Source organism: Mytilus californianus, unplaced genomic scaffold, assembly GCF_021869535.1.
Source record: "Mytilus californianus isolate M0D057914Y unplaced genomic scaffold, xbMytCali1.0.p SCAF_9, whole genome shotgun sequence".
NCBI lineage: Eukaryota > Metazoa > Mollusca > Bivalvia > Mytilida > Mytilidae > Mytilus > Mytilus californianus.
This window is the reverse complement of record NW_026262745.1, coordinates 96,627,355-96,644,439: the sequence shown is the minus strand read 5'-3', so window position 1 is coordinate 96,644,439 and position 17,085 is coordinate 96,627,355. Positions and strand designations below refer to the sequence as shown.

The 17,085-nt window shown below is 32.9% G+C and overlaps 1 pseudogene; it reads right to left on the bottom strand.

The window, feature by feature from the left end:
* LOC127714067 (proton channel OtopLc-like) overlaps nt 1–10,625 on the bottom strand; it is a 112,972-nt pseudogene extending 102,347 nt beyond the window's left edge.
* Between the last annotated feature and the right edge of the window lie 6,460 nt (nt 10,626–17,085).

The window sequence follows — 17,085 nt, the reverse complement described above, 5'->3', positions numbered from 1 at the left end:
GAGTTTACGTTTCAATTTGCATAAGGACAGTCTATTCGAAGATGTGTGTTATAAGGATGATTGCCGTTATAATCATTATTGCTGATTTCTAATCACCTATCAGTGTCACCACACAGATATACAGAAGAACTGAGTGTACGATATTTGATGAACAAATTAGTTTAAAATATAGCATTCATTTTATATGTGCTATTGCAGATTATTTTATAGTATTGTATTTATTGTATTTATTGTATTGTTCTGTTTGAAACTTTTGTGATTGTGAGATTTATTTTTCACGTGATTTATAAAAAAAAAGATATAAAATAATAAAACATTTAGACCCCATTTTTTTCCTTCCACCAAAAATAATATCATTCTAAATATAAGAAAGGAAAAAGGTATTTCAAACTGAAACGTTATATGCATATTTTGCAAGTGATGTCGTCATAGTTTTACTTTCATATCCACAAATTCCAAAATGTGAGAATTTTACATGTTTTTTAAAGTTTAACTTTGCTTTATAAGAAAATCAACGGCTGTGTCTCATTATTTATTATGCGAATACATATATAGTGTTTACATATTGTAACCGGATCATTGACCATAACTGGTAACTTCACCTGTCATATGATGGACTGGTCTATAATGAGCGAACGGGGTAAACTCCGCCCAGTCAAGTGAAATAAATCAAGTAATACAAGGGAAGGGGGCCACGTCCACTCTGTGTTTTTGTTAGATGTATTTATGCTTGTATCAATATGAGGAGTGAAACCTTTTTCAACTGATTTTTATAGTTTGTTCTTATGTTGTATTGTTACACCACTGTCCCAGGTAAGGGGAGGATTGGGACCCCGCTAACATGTTTAACCCCGTCACATTCTGTATGTATGTGCCTGTCCCAAGTCAGAAACCTGTAATTCAGTGGTTATCGTTTGTTGATGTGTTATATATTTGTTTTTTCGTTCATTTTTGTACATAAATTAGGCTGTTAGTTTTCTCGTTTGAATTGTTTTACATTTGTCATTTCGGGGTCTTTTATAGCTGACTATGCGGTATGGGCTTTGCTCATTGTTGAAGGCCGTACGGTGACCGATAGTTGTTAATTTCTGTGTCATTTGGTCTCTTGTGGAGAGTTGTCTCATTTGCAATCATACCACATCTTCTTTTTTATATTTATTAATAAGAGGAGTGAAATGGGATGTTCATTCCCCAAATTTAGCTTTTTCATGTTTTTGTAATTTGCCCCTACTTTTCGCTTTTTCCACATTCATTGTTTACCCCCTACCTTCCCATGTGTCTTACCTCTGTATCCCTTATATCCATATAACCTTCATCCCAACTTCCCAACCCCCTATATCCCACATACAACAAGCGTGTCATCCACCTCTAATAAAATAATCCATAAAATTTACATGGTTATTACCAATACGTGCCGAACTAGATAAATAGTTCTCAATTTACAATTATGTGGTCAAATGCCCAACATATCAATAACACACTATAGCACAATAATTTAAGTACCTGTCTTTGTAAAAATCATGCAGAGGGTGATTCATGACATGTCACAGAAGTAATTTTGTTGGCCCTGTATCATAAGAACTTTGATAGATAAGTAAAATTCTGTCTTTATTTTCCCTGTTTATTGCCCGTTGCCATGGTAACCATCAAAACAACATTTTGCCTGAATATGTGAAAAAAGACCCTTTTGAAAATTTAAAATAAGGGAATTTAAAATCCCATAGAAATTAAGTTAATCAATAAAAAAATTAGGGTTTTTACATTGTTAATAAACAAAACCCCAAACTATTCAAAAACGTTAAAATTTTGAATTTACCAAATAGTTTGTTTCCATAGCAACCATTTAAAAATGTGTTAAAATTCGAAAATGAAAAATTTCAAAAACTTCAAAGTTTTAAATCTGTTTATCTCCCAAGACCATTAATACCATGACATTTCATTGACAAATTTTGAAAGACAACATTCTATATATTCATAAAATAAAAAGAAAGTCGTTTGTTTTTTTTTTCTTTAAAAAAATAATTTTAGTCAAAAATTGTCAATTTTCACCAAAATTCAGATTGCCAAACAGATGAATAATCAAACATTTTGAACATAAAAAGCTAAATCATTCCATTTATATGTTCATTTCTGACACAAATTCAGTAATTATAAATGAGAATATATTATTGATAGAGATATGTTGGTAGAGAATGAAACTTTTCTCTCTGGGCATGGTGCCCCCCCCCCCCCCTTTTTTTTGAAACAAAATCATTTTTTTTCAAGATTTTAAAATTTATCAAAAATTAAAAGAAAGATGGTATTAAACATGTTAAATTCTGAACATTTTGAGCATTGAAGCATGAAATTTCTTCAAAGGGTTAGGGCAATGATAGTACCTCCTTCCCCATTTTTAGATACTAGATTGTTTTCAGAAATGGGGAATGTGTCAAAGAGACAACAATCCAACCAAACAACAGAAAACAGCCGAAAGGCTGATGACTGAATGAAGGATTGCTGCGTCCCTAAATACATGAAATACACTTGTTTTGTGCAAATTGAAAATTTTAGATGCTATTTCATGGTCTTGAAAATTAGCCTCTGTCCAAGTTTTATTTCAGTCTATGTCAAAAACACTTACTCTCAGACTGTCTTTAAATTTTAACTCTAAACAAGAGGCTCTCAAGAGCCTGAATCAATCACCTGTAATTTTTTGGTTAAATCTTTCATCAATGATTATTTATGCTTTTCAATATATATCAATGAGTGGCTTAAAAATTCCATTTAAATGTTCTTTATATCTGTCATATTTTCTTCAAAAGCAAAAAAATGCATTTTACCCCTATGTTCCATTTTAGCCATAGTGGCTATGTTTCTTGAATTACAAGGAAATAAAATACAAAATTTATACTAAATACTCACAAGTTTGGCTGAAATTGATTCTGAATCAGTAGTTTCAGGAAAAGATTTTTGAAGAAAGCAAACTAGATGAACAAATTGTGAAAAAATTCTTTAAAGGGCAATAACTCCTTAAGGGGTCAATTGACAATTTTGGTCATTAAACTTATTTGAAGATCTTACTTTGCTTAACTTTTTTGCTGTTTACAGTTTATCTTTGTCATTAATAATATTCAAGATAATAACCAAAAACTGCAAAATTTCCTTATAATTACCAATTTAGTGGCAGGAATCCAACAATGGGTTGTTAGATTCATCTGAAAATTTTAGGGCTGATAGAACTTGACCTAATGAACATGTTTACCTACATCAGATATGCTCTTAATGCTTTAGTGTTTGAGATATAAGCCAAAAAATGCATTTTACCCCTATATTCTATTTTTAGCCATGACGGCCATGTTTTTTGACAAAATAGAAAATAAAACACAAACTTTATTCTAGATATCCTAAGGATCATTCACCTTAACTTTGGCTGGAATTGGTTCAATGGATTCAGAGGAGATGTTTGAAATAGTTAACACCGGACGGACGACGACGAACGCCAAGTGATGGAACGGTGAACTAAAAAACTACGTCCGTTCTATCAGAAATATACATAAAATGAAAAATAAACAACTTGTACCCTCGAGAGCGCTAAGGAGGCCACTTTCCATAAATTTAATATTTTTAAGGGTAATAACTCTTAAAAAAGTCGATTGGCCACCAATATATAACTTGTTTGAGATGTTGCTTATATTAACCTAAATTATTAGTTTCGTAAAACTCTGACAAGATTTGTATATGTGAGAGCGCAGCAAGGACCGGACAGACAGACAGACAGACACACGGACAGCCAGATGGACACAAGGACGGACGGCAATCAAAATTTTAAGCAGACCATGTTTAAGTTCAAAATTTTAAGTTCTAATATTGATTATCATTTTTTTGGCAAAAAAGACTATTTTTTAAATAACAAAAATAAAAAAACAAAAAATCGGTCTTTTGTCTTAAATCAGTGGTTTTGATAAGAAATAACACTCTGTAAAAATTAGACCAATGGGACAGTTATTAAGTTTGGTACAGTGTTCCAATTTCATATATATGGAAAATTTAATACATTGCCTTGTATCGTTTCTTTTGTTGACTAGTATACTATTGCGCAGAGTCAGGTTATGTACACATAATGGCTGTTACTATTTACCTCCCATGTAGTTCGACATGTATCGAAACCTTTATGCAAACATTTATTTGTCACTTTGTTGATTTAACTGTGTCAAAATTGAAATTGAAGAAGAACTACAGAACCGTTCTTTCTATTCTAATATATAATGAATCTAACTTGTGCAAAAGAGCTTGAAATAAATGCGGAATGTGTCCATTGAACACAGATGATGCTCCCGCTTGCATATCATAAAAGTTATAAACGGACATAACTGAAGAACGGTAAAAGTGACACTAACCAAATGTGTACTTGATGTAAGTTTTGTGGTCATTAGTATTGTGTAAAAGTTTCATAACATTTGGTTGAGGCAAAATAAAGAAAGAAAAAAGAAACGAAAAATTCAGCAACCTTTTCCCTTTGTAACGAGTCATGGCTCTAGAACAGTAAAAGTGACACCACCAAAATTCAAACTTGATCTGTATTTGGTGGTTTTAAGCATTGTGTATAATTTAAATAACATTTGGTAAAGACAAACTAAAGTTAGAGAACGGAAATGAAAATACAGCAGTACTTCTATTTGTAAAAGAGCATAACTCTAGAACGGTTAAAGTGACACCACCAAAATTCAAACTTGGTCTGTGTTTTGTGGTAATAAGCAATGTGATTAAGTTTCATAACATTTGGTTTGAGGCAAACTAAAGTAAGAGAACAGAAACCAACTTTTGGACGTACAATGGTAAACCTAAATGCCCTCTCCGCCACGACAGGGGCATACACATGTGTAAATATAACAATTGATAAAATTGAGCAAAATTCCATGAATGAACTTTGCACATGGTGGTCCTAAGATTTTGAGGAGAATCAAAACAGTATATACTAGTTAGGACCAGCAAATTTTCCTCAAGGCCCACAAGGAGAATATGTTTTGAGAACTATAAAGATGCGATAACTCTGCCTTATACAAATAATAATTCAGTTAGGTTATTTAAAAAAAAAATTGATAGACAAGCTGTCCTTTTCCATCATATACCATACAAACATTGACAAAGTCTTGCACAGTTTAAGATAGATCGTTGGTATATATTTCCTCAGATAGCACACGTAGAATTTGTATCCCCCACCGTAGCGAAGGGGGCATTAAGTTGTACTCTTGTTCGTAAGTACGTCCGTTCTAGAGTTATACACTTTTACAAATGGAAAAATTGCTGACTTTTTTGTTTCCGTTCTCTTACTTAAGTTAGCCACAACCAAATGTTTTGAAACTTATACACAATGCTTATTACCATAAAATACAGATCTAGTTTGAATTTTATTGGTGTCACTTGTACTGTAATGAGTTATGCCCCTTTAAAAATGGAAAAATTGCTGAATTTTTCGTTTCCGTTCTCTCTCTTTCGTCTGTCTGACATAGTTTATCTTACCCTGACCTCATTTTCTTAGAACATTGATAATGTTAAGTTAATATGATACTTGTATTAAAATCTTTATGTAACCATGATAACAGAGTTTCAAAAGTAATTCATTGATAAATAAAACCAACCAGACATTTCAGGGTGTGCATTCTTGTTTAGCAGATCTTAGTCTAGGGCCATTTTTTCTTTAAATTGTTCATTAAGATTTGTTTTACAGACAATCATGTTATGCTCATTGTTGAAGGCTGTACGATGACCTGTGGTTGTTCATTTCTATGTCATTTGGTCTCTTGCAACTCATGTGGAAGCTGTAAAGATGGTGTTTGTAAATGTTTTTCTTGTTCCGGAAAATAAGATATAAATCAGTGTCGTCTTGTGTGATAAAACAGTCGAAAATCAGCAATAAATATTTCATATTATATATTTGTCTATTCATGCTTGATTTCTTTTCCTATAAATTTTAATACATTTTGAATTTTTTGGTTTCCCATAACACAGGTTTTTATTAGTGTAGTAATTATATAACCTTTTACATTATGGGGTAGAACAGCCGTTCAATTCACCAGTGTAATACCCTTTGAGTATGTTCATCAGTTTAAGAGAAGAAGTTTAAAGGTCATCAGCTTCCAGCTTAAGCAGCAAAATATTGTGAAGAAGACACTCAACGCCTCGGAAGTACCCATTATAGTTTTTTGATCGATTGTCATTTCTTAGTCTTCAATGATTCTGAGTAGAGATGCTAAACATTCATATTTGGTTTGAAACGCATATGGCATGGGTGAAAGTTCGTTATTGACATTTTTACCTTATATGTCTTTTTGTTGTCAATATAATGAAATTTGATGCGACACAAGTGAGATATTAGTGAGAGGATAAGCTAGCTATAAAACCAGGTTTAATCCACTTATGACTGTACCAAATAATGAATATGACAGTTGGTATCCATTCGTTTGATGTGTTTGTGCTTTTGATTTTGCCATTTGATTAGTGACTTTCCGTTTTGAATTTTCCTCGGATTTCAGTATTTTTGTGATTTTACTTTTTTCGTATTTAAGTACTAGTATTCAACTAGCTGGTTGTAGATTGTCGTCGCAAATGTTTGAACTAACAGGATGCATACTTACGGGTCTATAGTTGCCTTCCTCAAGTACTAAATACATTGTTCTTTTTGTGCAATGGTACACATTGTACATGTTTTAGATGGACAGGAAAAGTATTAGTTTATGGTTTGGTTAATCAATTCAGTTATTGGTTTTGCGATCACGTATTGTGCTAGTTTTAAGATTTTTACTGAAAAGCCATGTATTCTTGTTGCCTGTTCGATGTTTAATTTTTTAGGTTTCTTGTCTTCTAATTCATTTGAAATGTTTCAAAATTCTAGTTTTTGTGAGACAGTTTTATTTTAATGACACTTGGATGGTTTTGGTTAGCCGTTATGTTGTTGCCAACATATTTTGCCATCTTTATAAAAAAAAAACTATTTGATCTTTCCTGCTACTTTCTTTGGTCACTCATTATATTTCGTTATCACATAGAATGATACTTTGTATGAATTTGCTTCATTTATTTGAAATGAATGGTTGAAATGTTAGTCAGAAGTCAGCTGTTATGTAGTCCAGTTTCTATATCTTAATTAGATTGCCTCTATATAACACGAGTTTTTATAGTTAGCTGTTGGTAGCTTCAGAATGTCACTTTTACGACATACGGCATAAATAGGCAAAAGAGCTTTGTCTGTATCAGTTCTATTTTTGTTTTTGTTTTTGTTTTGGATGAGTAGGGTGTTCTGTTGTCCTTTTTATGCATAATTATTGGTAAATTCAAGAACCAACCTTTAACGGCAGTACAAGTATGTTAAGGATACGGCTTCCTTAAAAAACTCAGAAAACTAAGTCGTCAATGATCTAATTTAAATTTGATATAGCAGACTGTATATATATCCTCAAGGATATATTGATGCATATTAACAGTTGTTGCTGTCAGCCTATGGATAAAAGACAACGAAATAATAGGTTTCATGGCAAACGTATCAATCGAAATCAACGAAATAAACATGTTATAAAATATACACTTGGTAATCTATCTACATTTAAATACAATGGTAGGCATCAATTATTATGTACACTAGGTCGAATACCTATTAGTAAATTACATGATATTTTCAAGGAGTGTGACACCATCTCTTTTTTCAGCCTACTCTATGAATATTCGCGTAAATATTCGCGTATAAATACAGCTTTTTGCGGCACTATCTAAAAGTTGTATATATTCACAGAGGTATTGATTTTATCAACTTATCGAGTATATTTAATGACTCTACCGTTCAAAACTTTATATCTTCCTATTTAACCACCTATTATTTCGTACATGTACACAAAAAAAAAACAGCAGAAGTTTAATTCTTAATTTACGTCGGTAACATCAGACGTCAATGTAGAAAATAATACTCCTTTAAATTGAAACTGTGAATCGTCGAAGTTTAGATATGATCCATATGGCCATGTTATTACGGGGGACCTCGATATCGTCCAGGACAGAAAGTTTAAAAACTTTTGAAAAAGGACTAAAATATCGTCCTCCATCTAAAACAGTTGAAAACAGTGTCGTCAGGTCATCAAAGACGCTCTGTTTCACCGTTAAAGTCCACACTTTATCTAAAGCCCATAACACCGCTAAAGTCCACAATAAATTTCCGCTAAAGCCCATAGCGCCGCTGAAGTCCACAAACTTTCCGCTAAAGTCCACAAAATGACCTCCGCTAAAGTCCACAAGAAAACACCGTTAAGTCCACAAATTTTTTTTTTATTTTTATGATTTCTCCTATTCCATGCTTTCTTCCAAATGTTTGATAAGCAAACAGGTGATTGAAAGCAGAGGAATATTTGCAATGGTAGAGAAAAATGATTGAAAATGTTCCATGCAACAGAACTATAGAAGTGAAGCTGTATTGGGTTTGCCTCATTTCGCTGTCCTTCAAAAGTGTTGACTGCCCACAATGCAATATTGCACATGAGCAGAAACGTTACAAATTCCCGCCCAGGTTTAACCCGTTCCTGTTCCCTCCTACGTGCTGACTTCCGCAATGCGTGGAGAAGAAATACCGTTTGTATTGTGGCTTGCAACATGCCAAGAACACATGATAAATTAACTAACCCATTCGATTCGTGATCGTCAAAAGCTGATGCTACAATACTGAAAAACCCGAACATATAAACTCCACCCAAAGACACTAAAATAAGTGTTTCTTCGAGATCTAACTTCTGATCATAGTTAAATTTGAGACTCTGCATGCGATGAAAGGCCAAGATGACGGCCACAGATGTTATCACGTGGATGGCCACTTTAGAAATGTGTTCTATTTTTATTGCAGTGTCAACAAACGTTGTTGATCTGACTAAAACAAAGAATGTAATCATTGATATGACTGACGCAACAAGAACGAAGATCGCCATGAATAATCCACGTCAAGAACTAGAACAATCCATATTTACCCTCTGGGTCCTTCTTTTCTGGTCCCCAAATGTACCAGGTAAGTTAGGATTTGATTCATGTTTTCCACTGTTTCTCCACATTACTTTTAAAATGCCTGAAAAGTGAAAGTGTTTGTTTCAATTCCTCTTCCAATAGTGTTATCAACTATAATTGTGGACAATTACATTGCTTGATTGATTGCTTGGTGCTTGTCTAATTCCTAATGGCAAATATTTTATACTTTTTCAGGTGGAAAATAACAGAAACAGAACGTATTGGGTATGCTTTTAATTTTGTTTCATATCTCATATTCTTTCCCATGCATAAGATGACTTCTGTGTTTTATTTATGAGCAGATGAGCATGCAATGTTTTATTTCAGAAGCAAGCAAATTATAACTCAAATATAGTATGAATCTTGTTTTTACACTTTTTAACAAAAATTGTAACTTTCATCGTATGAGGATCTGGATGGGGTTTACAGGTTAAAGAAAAATGGACAAAACGCACATTATAAATGGCCAACAAATAGAATATTCAAACATAGACAAACAAACTGACAATAGGGAAAATTGGATGTTAAAATATAAACAGTGAATAAAAAGAAAAATAGATAAAGAATATCAGCTGCAAAACTTCGACATTTGTACAATCCTCCTGAGAAGTTTCGGAGAACTGGCTTGAAAACTGTGGAGGAGTTGATTACACAAATCTTATACCTGCTCACCCGCCAAAGAGTTAAGAAATAAACAGACGACAAAAAACTATATTCTAGATCCAGATTTTCCCCATAACATATAGTGTAAAATTTTGAAAAAAAATAATTTGATTGATATAGCCGAAAAATAAAAAAAAATATGTTCGTGATTTGGTCGAAAAAATCTGCACAATGGCTTCCTTGAGGTTAAATGGTTACTCCCTTAGATACATTGTTTTGATTGCTGTATTTTAACAAAGCAAGTATATTTCATACATATATACTATACTCACCAGCACAAATTAAGCTATATTCAATACTACAGGGGTACAAATACGGTCCAGAAGAATGGACCACTTCTTTCATCAAGGATGGTCCCTGACATAGACTCGGCTGTTGAGTACTAGTGACTGTAAAAAATGCAGAATACAATTATATGAGTGAATACTTAATCCCGTATTGCAAAATAATATCTATGAACGGTCGGCACTGATTTTAATTAGTGTCTCCTCAATGACAGTCCTGAACAGAAATCACTGTCAAACATCCAAACATACTACCAACACTTATATGTGTCACTTGAACAAATTACCAAACAAAATCGAAAATTTGAATAAAAAGATGGGTTTTTATCAGTGAGACTCAACGGACAAAATAATCCGAAACGGGAGTTTCGATATGAAAACGCTGTGTTCGCTTCAACAATAAAAATAAAGCATCTATAATTTACGTCGTATTCCAACATTAATGCAATATGATATGTACATATAAAAATAAAAACGCAAAGACGACGTCACGAAAACACGAATCGTGTCGTTTCTGAAAAAGGCTGAAAAAATTGTCACTCCCGAGAAAAAGAAGAAAGCATGATCTGAATTTATAATAGGCAAGGCTAAGGAAGGAAGTTGTCAGGTAATTTATTCATATATCGGCAATGTTAAAAAAATACCAGTGGTACATTTTCTCATTTGTTAACAGTTTCAAATGGTTTAATGATGTTATCATTTCCACAACAACTTTTAAAAGTTACTCTCTTCTTTTACATAAATGTTAATGTAAAAACTTCTTGATGCTTAACCCCCTTTTTAAATTCATGCTGCGAGAAAAAGATGGTCAATTAGACAAAGCCCAACTAGAGAACAAATGACGTAAAGAATTATGTAAGGACTTATAGCTCATCGTACCGCTTACATGTACAACAATGCGCTTAGCCAAACAAGAATAACATGTCAATACAATCCAGAATTAAAAATGTCGGCTTCCTTTAGCTACAGACAGGTAACTAGGGTCCGGGTCTGCATGGGATTTGCAAGACCGTATGATAACCCGAGTTGTTTATATTCGTGTACTTATGTTTTCAGCGGAAAATTGTCTCTTTGGCAAAAATTCTTCATCTACTATTTTTGTATCGAAGATGATATACATTTTTTTATCATATAACGTATGAAATTGCATTAACAAAATGCAATTTTCAGCATTTATTTTCAATTTTAAGGATATACATGTAGTTAACATTTTTTCAAAAACAAATGATTATATCTGTTTTATATAAGTAATACTTAGAAATCTTGCAAATATAAGAAAGCACATAAGTTATTGAAAATTGATATAATCTCACCATAACTTTAATAAATTGATCGTACACAGCAATACACAAATTGAATTTTAATTTTTTCAAAGTCAACTTTTCAAAAATGAAATAACGCAAAAAAAAACCAGTTAGAATAGTGTATCAGTGTTATGAATGTAATTACAAATATATTATTGGTTATCAAATACCCATATATGATATACATATTCAAAATAGTGTTGCATCGATATGTTACACGTTTTAACTTTTCTAATTTATTCATCACCTACGGACAATAAAAACTTGATCCTTTCTATAAAAACCAGTGAATACAGTCTAGGTAATTTTGCTTCAAAATGTATTCAAAACTATATTAAGATTACGTACTGAGCAGTCAAAGCATTTACAGACACCATCTTTACAGCTCCCACAGTAACCATTTCCATGATCATTTCTGCAGTGCGTGTCACATAGTGAGCTCCAGAATAATAAAATACTGCATGGCGTGGACCGTTTAGCCGACACGACATCTGCTTCTGAAAAGACAGACTTTTTTAATGTTTTTTTTTTTCCAAATAATGAATGAACGAATGAAATGTTTATTAATCAATGGAACAAAATGAAATTAAACTAATATATAAATTTATCATGCTATTAATATTTGCGATGTGGGATACAAATTAGTTGTGGGTTGCAAATTTTCGTTCATCCCCTCAATAAAAGACACAGACGCAATTATTGAAAAAGTAATTTATCATCTTATCTGCTTAAGATACAAATCCACCTTTATATACAAATGAATATCAAGACATCTGTTAACCTATTTCGGGTTGAGAAAAATCTCTACGTAATGTCTGTAACTGTTTAAAGATTGAGTTGTCATCATGGCCATAATAACCCTACAAGCATAAAGACATTCATCTTTTTTTTCGCCTTTGCATGCTCGAAAATCAATCAAAGTCTTAAACATGTACATGTATATTTGCATAAGGTCGAATTTTATCCGACGCAGCTCATTTATTCCTCAATAGTGGTAAAATGACATAATACATAAATCTATATATGTGCGAAATAAATAACACTTAACAAACTCTCTCTCTCTCTCTCTCTCTCTCTCTCTCTCTCTCTCTCTCTCCATCGAAACACCTATCCCCCAAATTTCAATTGAAGAGGATGTAAGCAATTATAAGCAAACTTACGGTCTAATTCATAAAAAAAACCAATTCACGAAAAATAAATATGATAGACATGAACCAAAGAAAACCACTTAACCACCGGATCCTGACTTGGGAGAAGGCACATAAAAAATTTGGCAGGATCAAACAAGTTTAGAAATCTATTTTGTGAAAAATATACTAAGAATATAATGTCAACATTTTTTTCTATACTACTAATACAACAACCAAAGTCATATTCTAAATGCTTACATTGAATGCTATTTAAAGGATTGACTAAAACGCCAGAGACAATCAATTAAGTAATTAATTGAAGATTCATTTCGTTGTGAATTGTTGGTCTATCCTATGGTATGGGGTTTTCGATAGTTTATATATTATTTGATTTATCAGAATTACGCTTTTGACCTTATGCCTTTTCCTGTTTTAGATAAAATTTTCAGAGCGAAAGACATGCACAGGTCAGTCTTGATAACCTCTCTACTTAAATGAAGACAATCAAACTACAAATCTTTGCTTCCGTGTACCTGGTAAAAAGACAAGATGACTTTGATACATTTCATGATTATATATAGTGCAGAATACTATAATTACGAACTCAATCCAATATCAATGTCAATGTAGCAGCTTGCCAGGAGATCCACAAATGACACTGGTTATGGGTAAAAATACCAACAGAACTTACAGCCAGACCTAGAATAACTTGAGGAAAAATGACAAGAAACATAATGTTTCATACATTTTATTTGTTCATCCCAAAAACTTATAAAATTTAGCGAGTTAAGGTAAAGGAAGCACTGTTTGTAAAAAAGGAGCTACGCTGAACAATTTTTTTTCCCTCAACCCTACATACGGTTTTAACCCACCGCATTTTTGCGCCTGTCCCAAGTCATAAGCCTCTGGCCTAGCTTTGTTAGTCTTGTATATTTTTATTAGTTTTAGTTCATTTATAAGTTTAGAACTTTAGTATGACGCGTACATTTTCACTCAACCAGTACACATTTTTTCTAGTCCTCCTCCGGGTGTGGGATTTTCTCGCTGTGATGAAGATCCATTGGTGGCCTTTGGCTGGTTTTTATTTTTACTCTTTGGTCGGATTGTTGTCTCTTTGACACATTCCTCATTTCCATATTCTATTTTATTCTTGTGAATGATCGACATATATTGTTGAAAGCATGTAAAGTTTCTTCACCCAAAACCCAAGGGGATTTAACGTCAAAGATCAACGATGTACCAATGCACCAGCTAAGGCTAAATTTGTTATTGTACTTATAAACAAGCACATAGACATATTATTTTACGTTTTTTAGATTTGATACATATTTTTAATTTAAAAAGACTCAAATACTGTATATATAATACTATCATTTGGAATTTGTATATCCTTAACATTAACCCAAGAGTTGACTGGGATTTAGAAAATAAATTCATCTCATCCAGAAGTAAAGGCATGCTTAAGATAGATGTCCTTTTGACTGTCCAGGATGACACATGATGAATATGCAGCCACGTCTAATCGGTTAAAAATCCTAATAACAGCTCTTTTTTTAGTCTTTATGTGGCCCATTTCTGATGATATCGAGCATGCACTCGTTTTTTAGTGGCACTCCAATTTACCATACTTCATCCCAGTTGACCTACTTTGTAGAACCTAAATACTGAACTATTTTTTTTTATTTTTCGTCCTTAACATGCTCGAAATATTTGCAACATAGAAAACTAAAGACTAAGCAACACGAACCCCACCAAAAACTGGCAGTGATCACAGGTGAAGGGTAAGCAGATCCTGCTCCACATATGGCACCCGACGTGTTGCTTATGTTATTACAAATCCGGTAAATAGCCTAATTCGGTAGGTCATATTCGTGAAAAGGGAAGGGTATTGTAGTTACGACATAAGGAACATATCCGATATCATCTGTGAAACGGTTATTCCATAACGGTCAACCAACTCGTGATGGCGTCCGTAAAATTTACGAAGGGATGATTTCAACTTCACCATTTGGAACTCTTGGTTTAATGGCTTCCTTGTGAGCAGCAATCCTCTATTAAGGAATTCATGATGGGAAATACAAGCCCGGGAATATCGTATCAATTGGGAGATATATACCGTATGCAGGTGCTACATAGAAATGGAAAGTTCACAATTGCAATTGTATTTTATTTACTGAATAATTCAAACCAACAAAATAACAATAAATTTAAAATTTAACAAGTCCAGCCCATAACAAGCTTATTATTACATGTATCAGAAAAAAACTACAAAACAAGACAATGTTAAACAAGATGAATAATTTTAAACCTCTCAAAGAACACAATAATCGTCAGTGTAAATATAACAATAAGGCAAAGTAGTATGATTCCATCACAATTCAAATGAAGTGGATGTAAGCAATTATAGGTAACCGTATGGCATTCAACAATGAGAAAAAAAAGCATACCGTTTTATCAACTATAAAATGCCCAAACATGTGAAATATCAAATATTTCAACTGATACAAATAACGGAATAACTTATAGCAAAACAATTTAAGAAAAAACATATTTGACAGACATAAACCAACGTAAACCACTGACCTTCAGGCACATTAAGAAAGTGGCGGGGATAAACATGTTTGAAGGTATTAACCCAACCCCTTACTTGAAACAGTGATGTAACGGTAAAACACAAGAACAAACTGTGCAAAATAATAAACAAAATACAAATATGAGAAACAACAAAATCACTCAATTACAGGCTCCTGAACTGGAACAGGCACACAAAGAAGACACCAACCCTTATCTGGGACTGTGGTCTAACAGTGAAGCATAAGAACAGACTATACAAATCAGTTGAAAAGGGATTAACTCATCAGATCGATACAAAGCAGAAAACATCTATCAAAAACAGACCGGACATGGTAGGGTATTTATACAACCCTCACAACAAAATAGACACAAACTACAGATCTGTGAGTACTCGCTGTTTCCGACGACTAGTTCAAAGCCAATAACAACTAATAAAAGATCACGTATCTAAGACTACAATATCAAAGGTTACACATCCAACATCTAATGTATTTAGTGTTAAAACGTCATTAAAGGTCAGAGATAAAATGACCTTGTGCAATGCCACAATATAGATATTGACAGATTGTAGTACCGTGAATGCGCATATATCTGAAAAAAAAATAATATTTTGTATGGTTTAAATTTACCGATAACAAATTCAATATTTATACCAATAAAACCATATTCTGAAATTTAATTAAAGTGTTGAATTAGTAACCTTTTAGTAATAAGTTTATTTAAAGGCGTGATACATTTACCATACCCGTATCCAAACTTCCATGCTTTGTTAACAACTTCTCCGTGAAAATTACGATGTGGTATTCCGTTTGACAAAGTTTTTCGCTGGTACAGGCAAACTTCCAAACCAAATTTTTGTATCAAAAGATGAGTTTAAAACATCAACTTAAAAGACGGCTTTTTTCAAATTTGGGCCTATTAAAATTATGTTTTGACGATGAAATCGACAAGGAAACAGATTTGATTGGCTATATGTGAATTGATATTTACTCAAATTAAGATAGTTTTACAATAAACAGCTGGCCTTTTCTCCAACAAATTATCAAAGAAGGAAATAACAAAGGTCAGCACGATATTGACAGACCAAAACAGTATATATATACGACAGAGACTCTCAGTAGATTAGACCAACAAACTGTAATTATAAATATGAATCTTAGAGTGTTTGCTTTGCTAATTGTCTCTGGTGTTTTATCCACTGCTATGTATCTTGATTCAGGTAGGTGTTTTATACAATTTTTTTTTTGCTTTTTTGGTGGAAATGATATTTACCTTTCAAAATCTAGATGTGACCACGATATAAATGATATACAATGATATAAAGAAAAGATTGCTCCGTACTATTGTTATAAGGCAGTTTCTCTATTTGATTTATTTCGTATTATGCTACAACTGTAAAATATCTGATCTTAGATAACGAGCACGAAACATATATAGTCTTCAGTTTGATAGGTAAGAATAGTCCCGGGGGGTGAATGCGGGAGATCGTGGGTTTATCCCTAAATGGACAGGACATACAAACGATTTGAATATTGGTATTAGTTCCTATCCCGTAGGTACAAAGCACTTTTAAAAGAAAAAGAGGAAAGACTGGTCTGCTCTGAGTCTGAATAATTTGTCCGAGAAGGGTGACATGAAATCATGTGACTTGCATGTGAACAATTCGATTCAGCATGGTTAATAACTATATCACATTAGTAGGTCTGTTCTTATTCCGATATCCATTAAAAGTTGTCACTGGACTTTTAACATTTTTAACAAACCTTTCTTAAATTTTCCGTCTACAAATTTTGAAATTATAAAGAAACTAAGGTTTCAACGCCCTCAGGCAAAGTTGACCTTAGATGAATTTGGCTCTTTGTTTTATGTATTTTTGTCATATAGCTCTTCAACTGTATTGGAACTTATACATCTTTCGGATTTCAAATGTTTGGCTTTCAGCGTTCTTGATGAAGGTAAATCCAAAAGTGCGCTTCGGACGCATGAAATTATTAAACGTGTTGTTTTCCATTTTTTAAGACTAATACCTATTCACCAGTATGTACGCTCGGTAATAGCCGTTTCTTATCAAACTTACTTACACTACTTATTCCACTCTCGTGTCGATAATCTGTA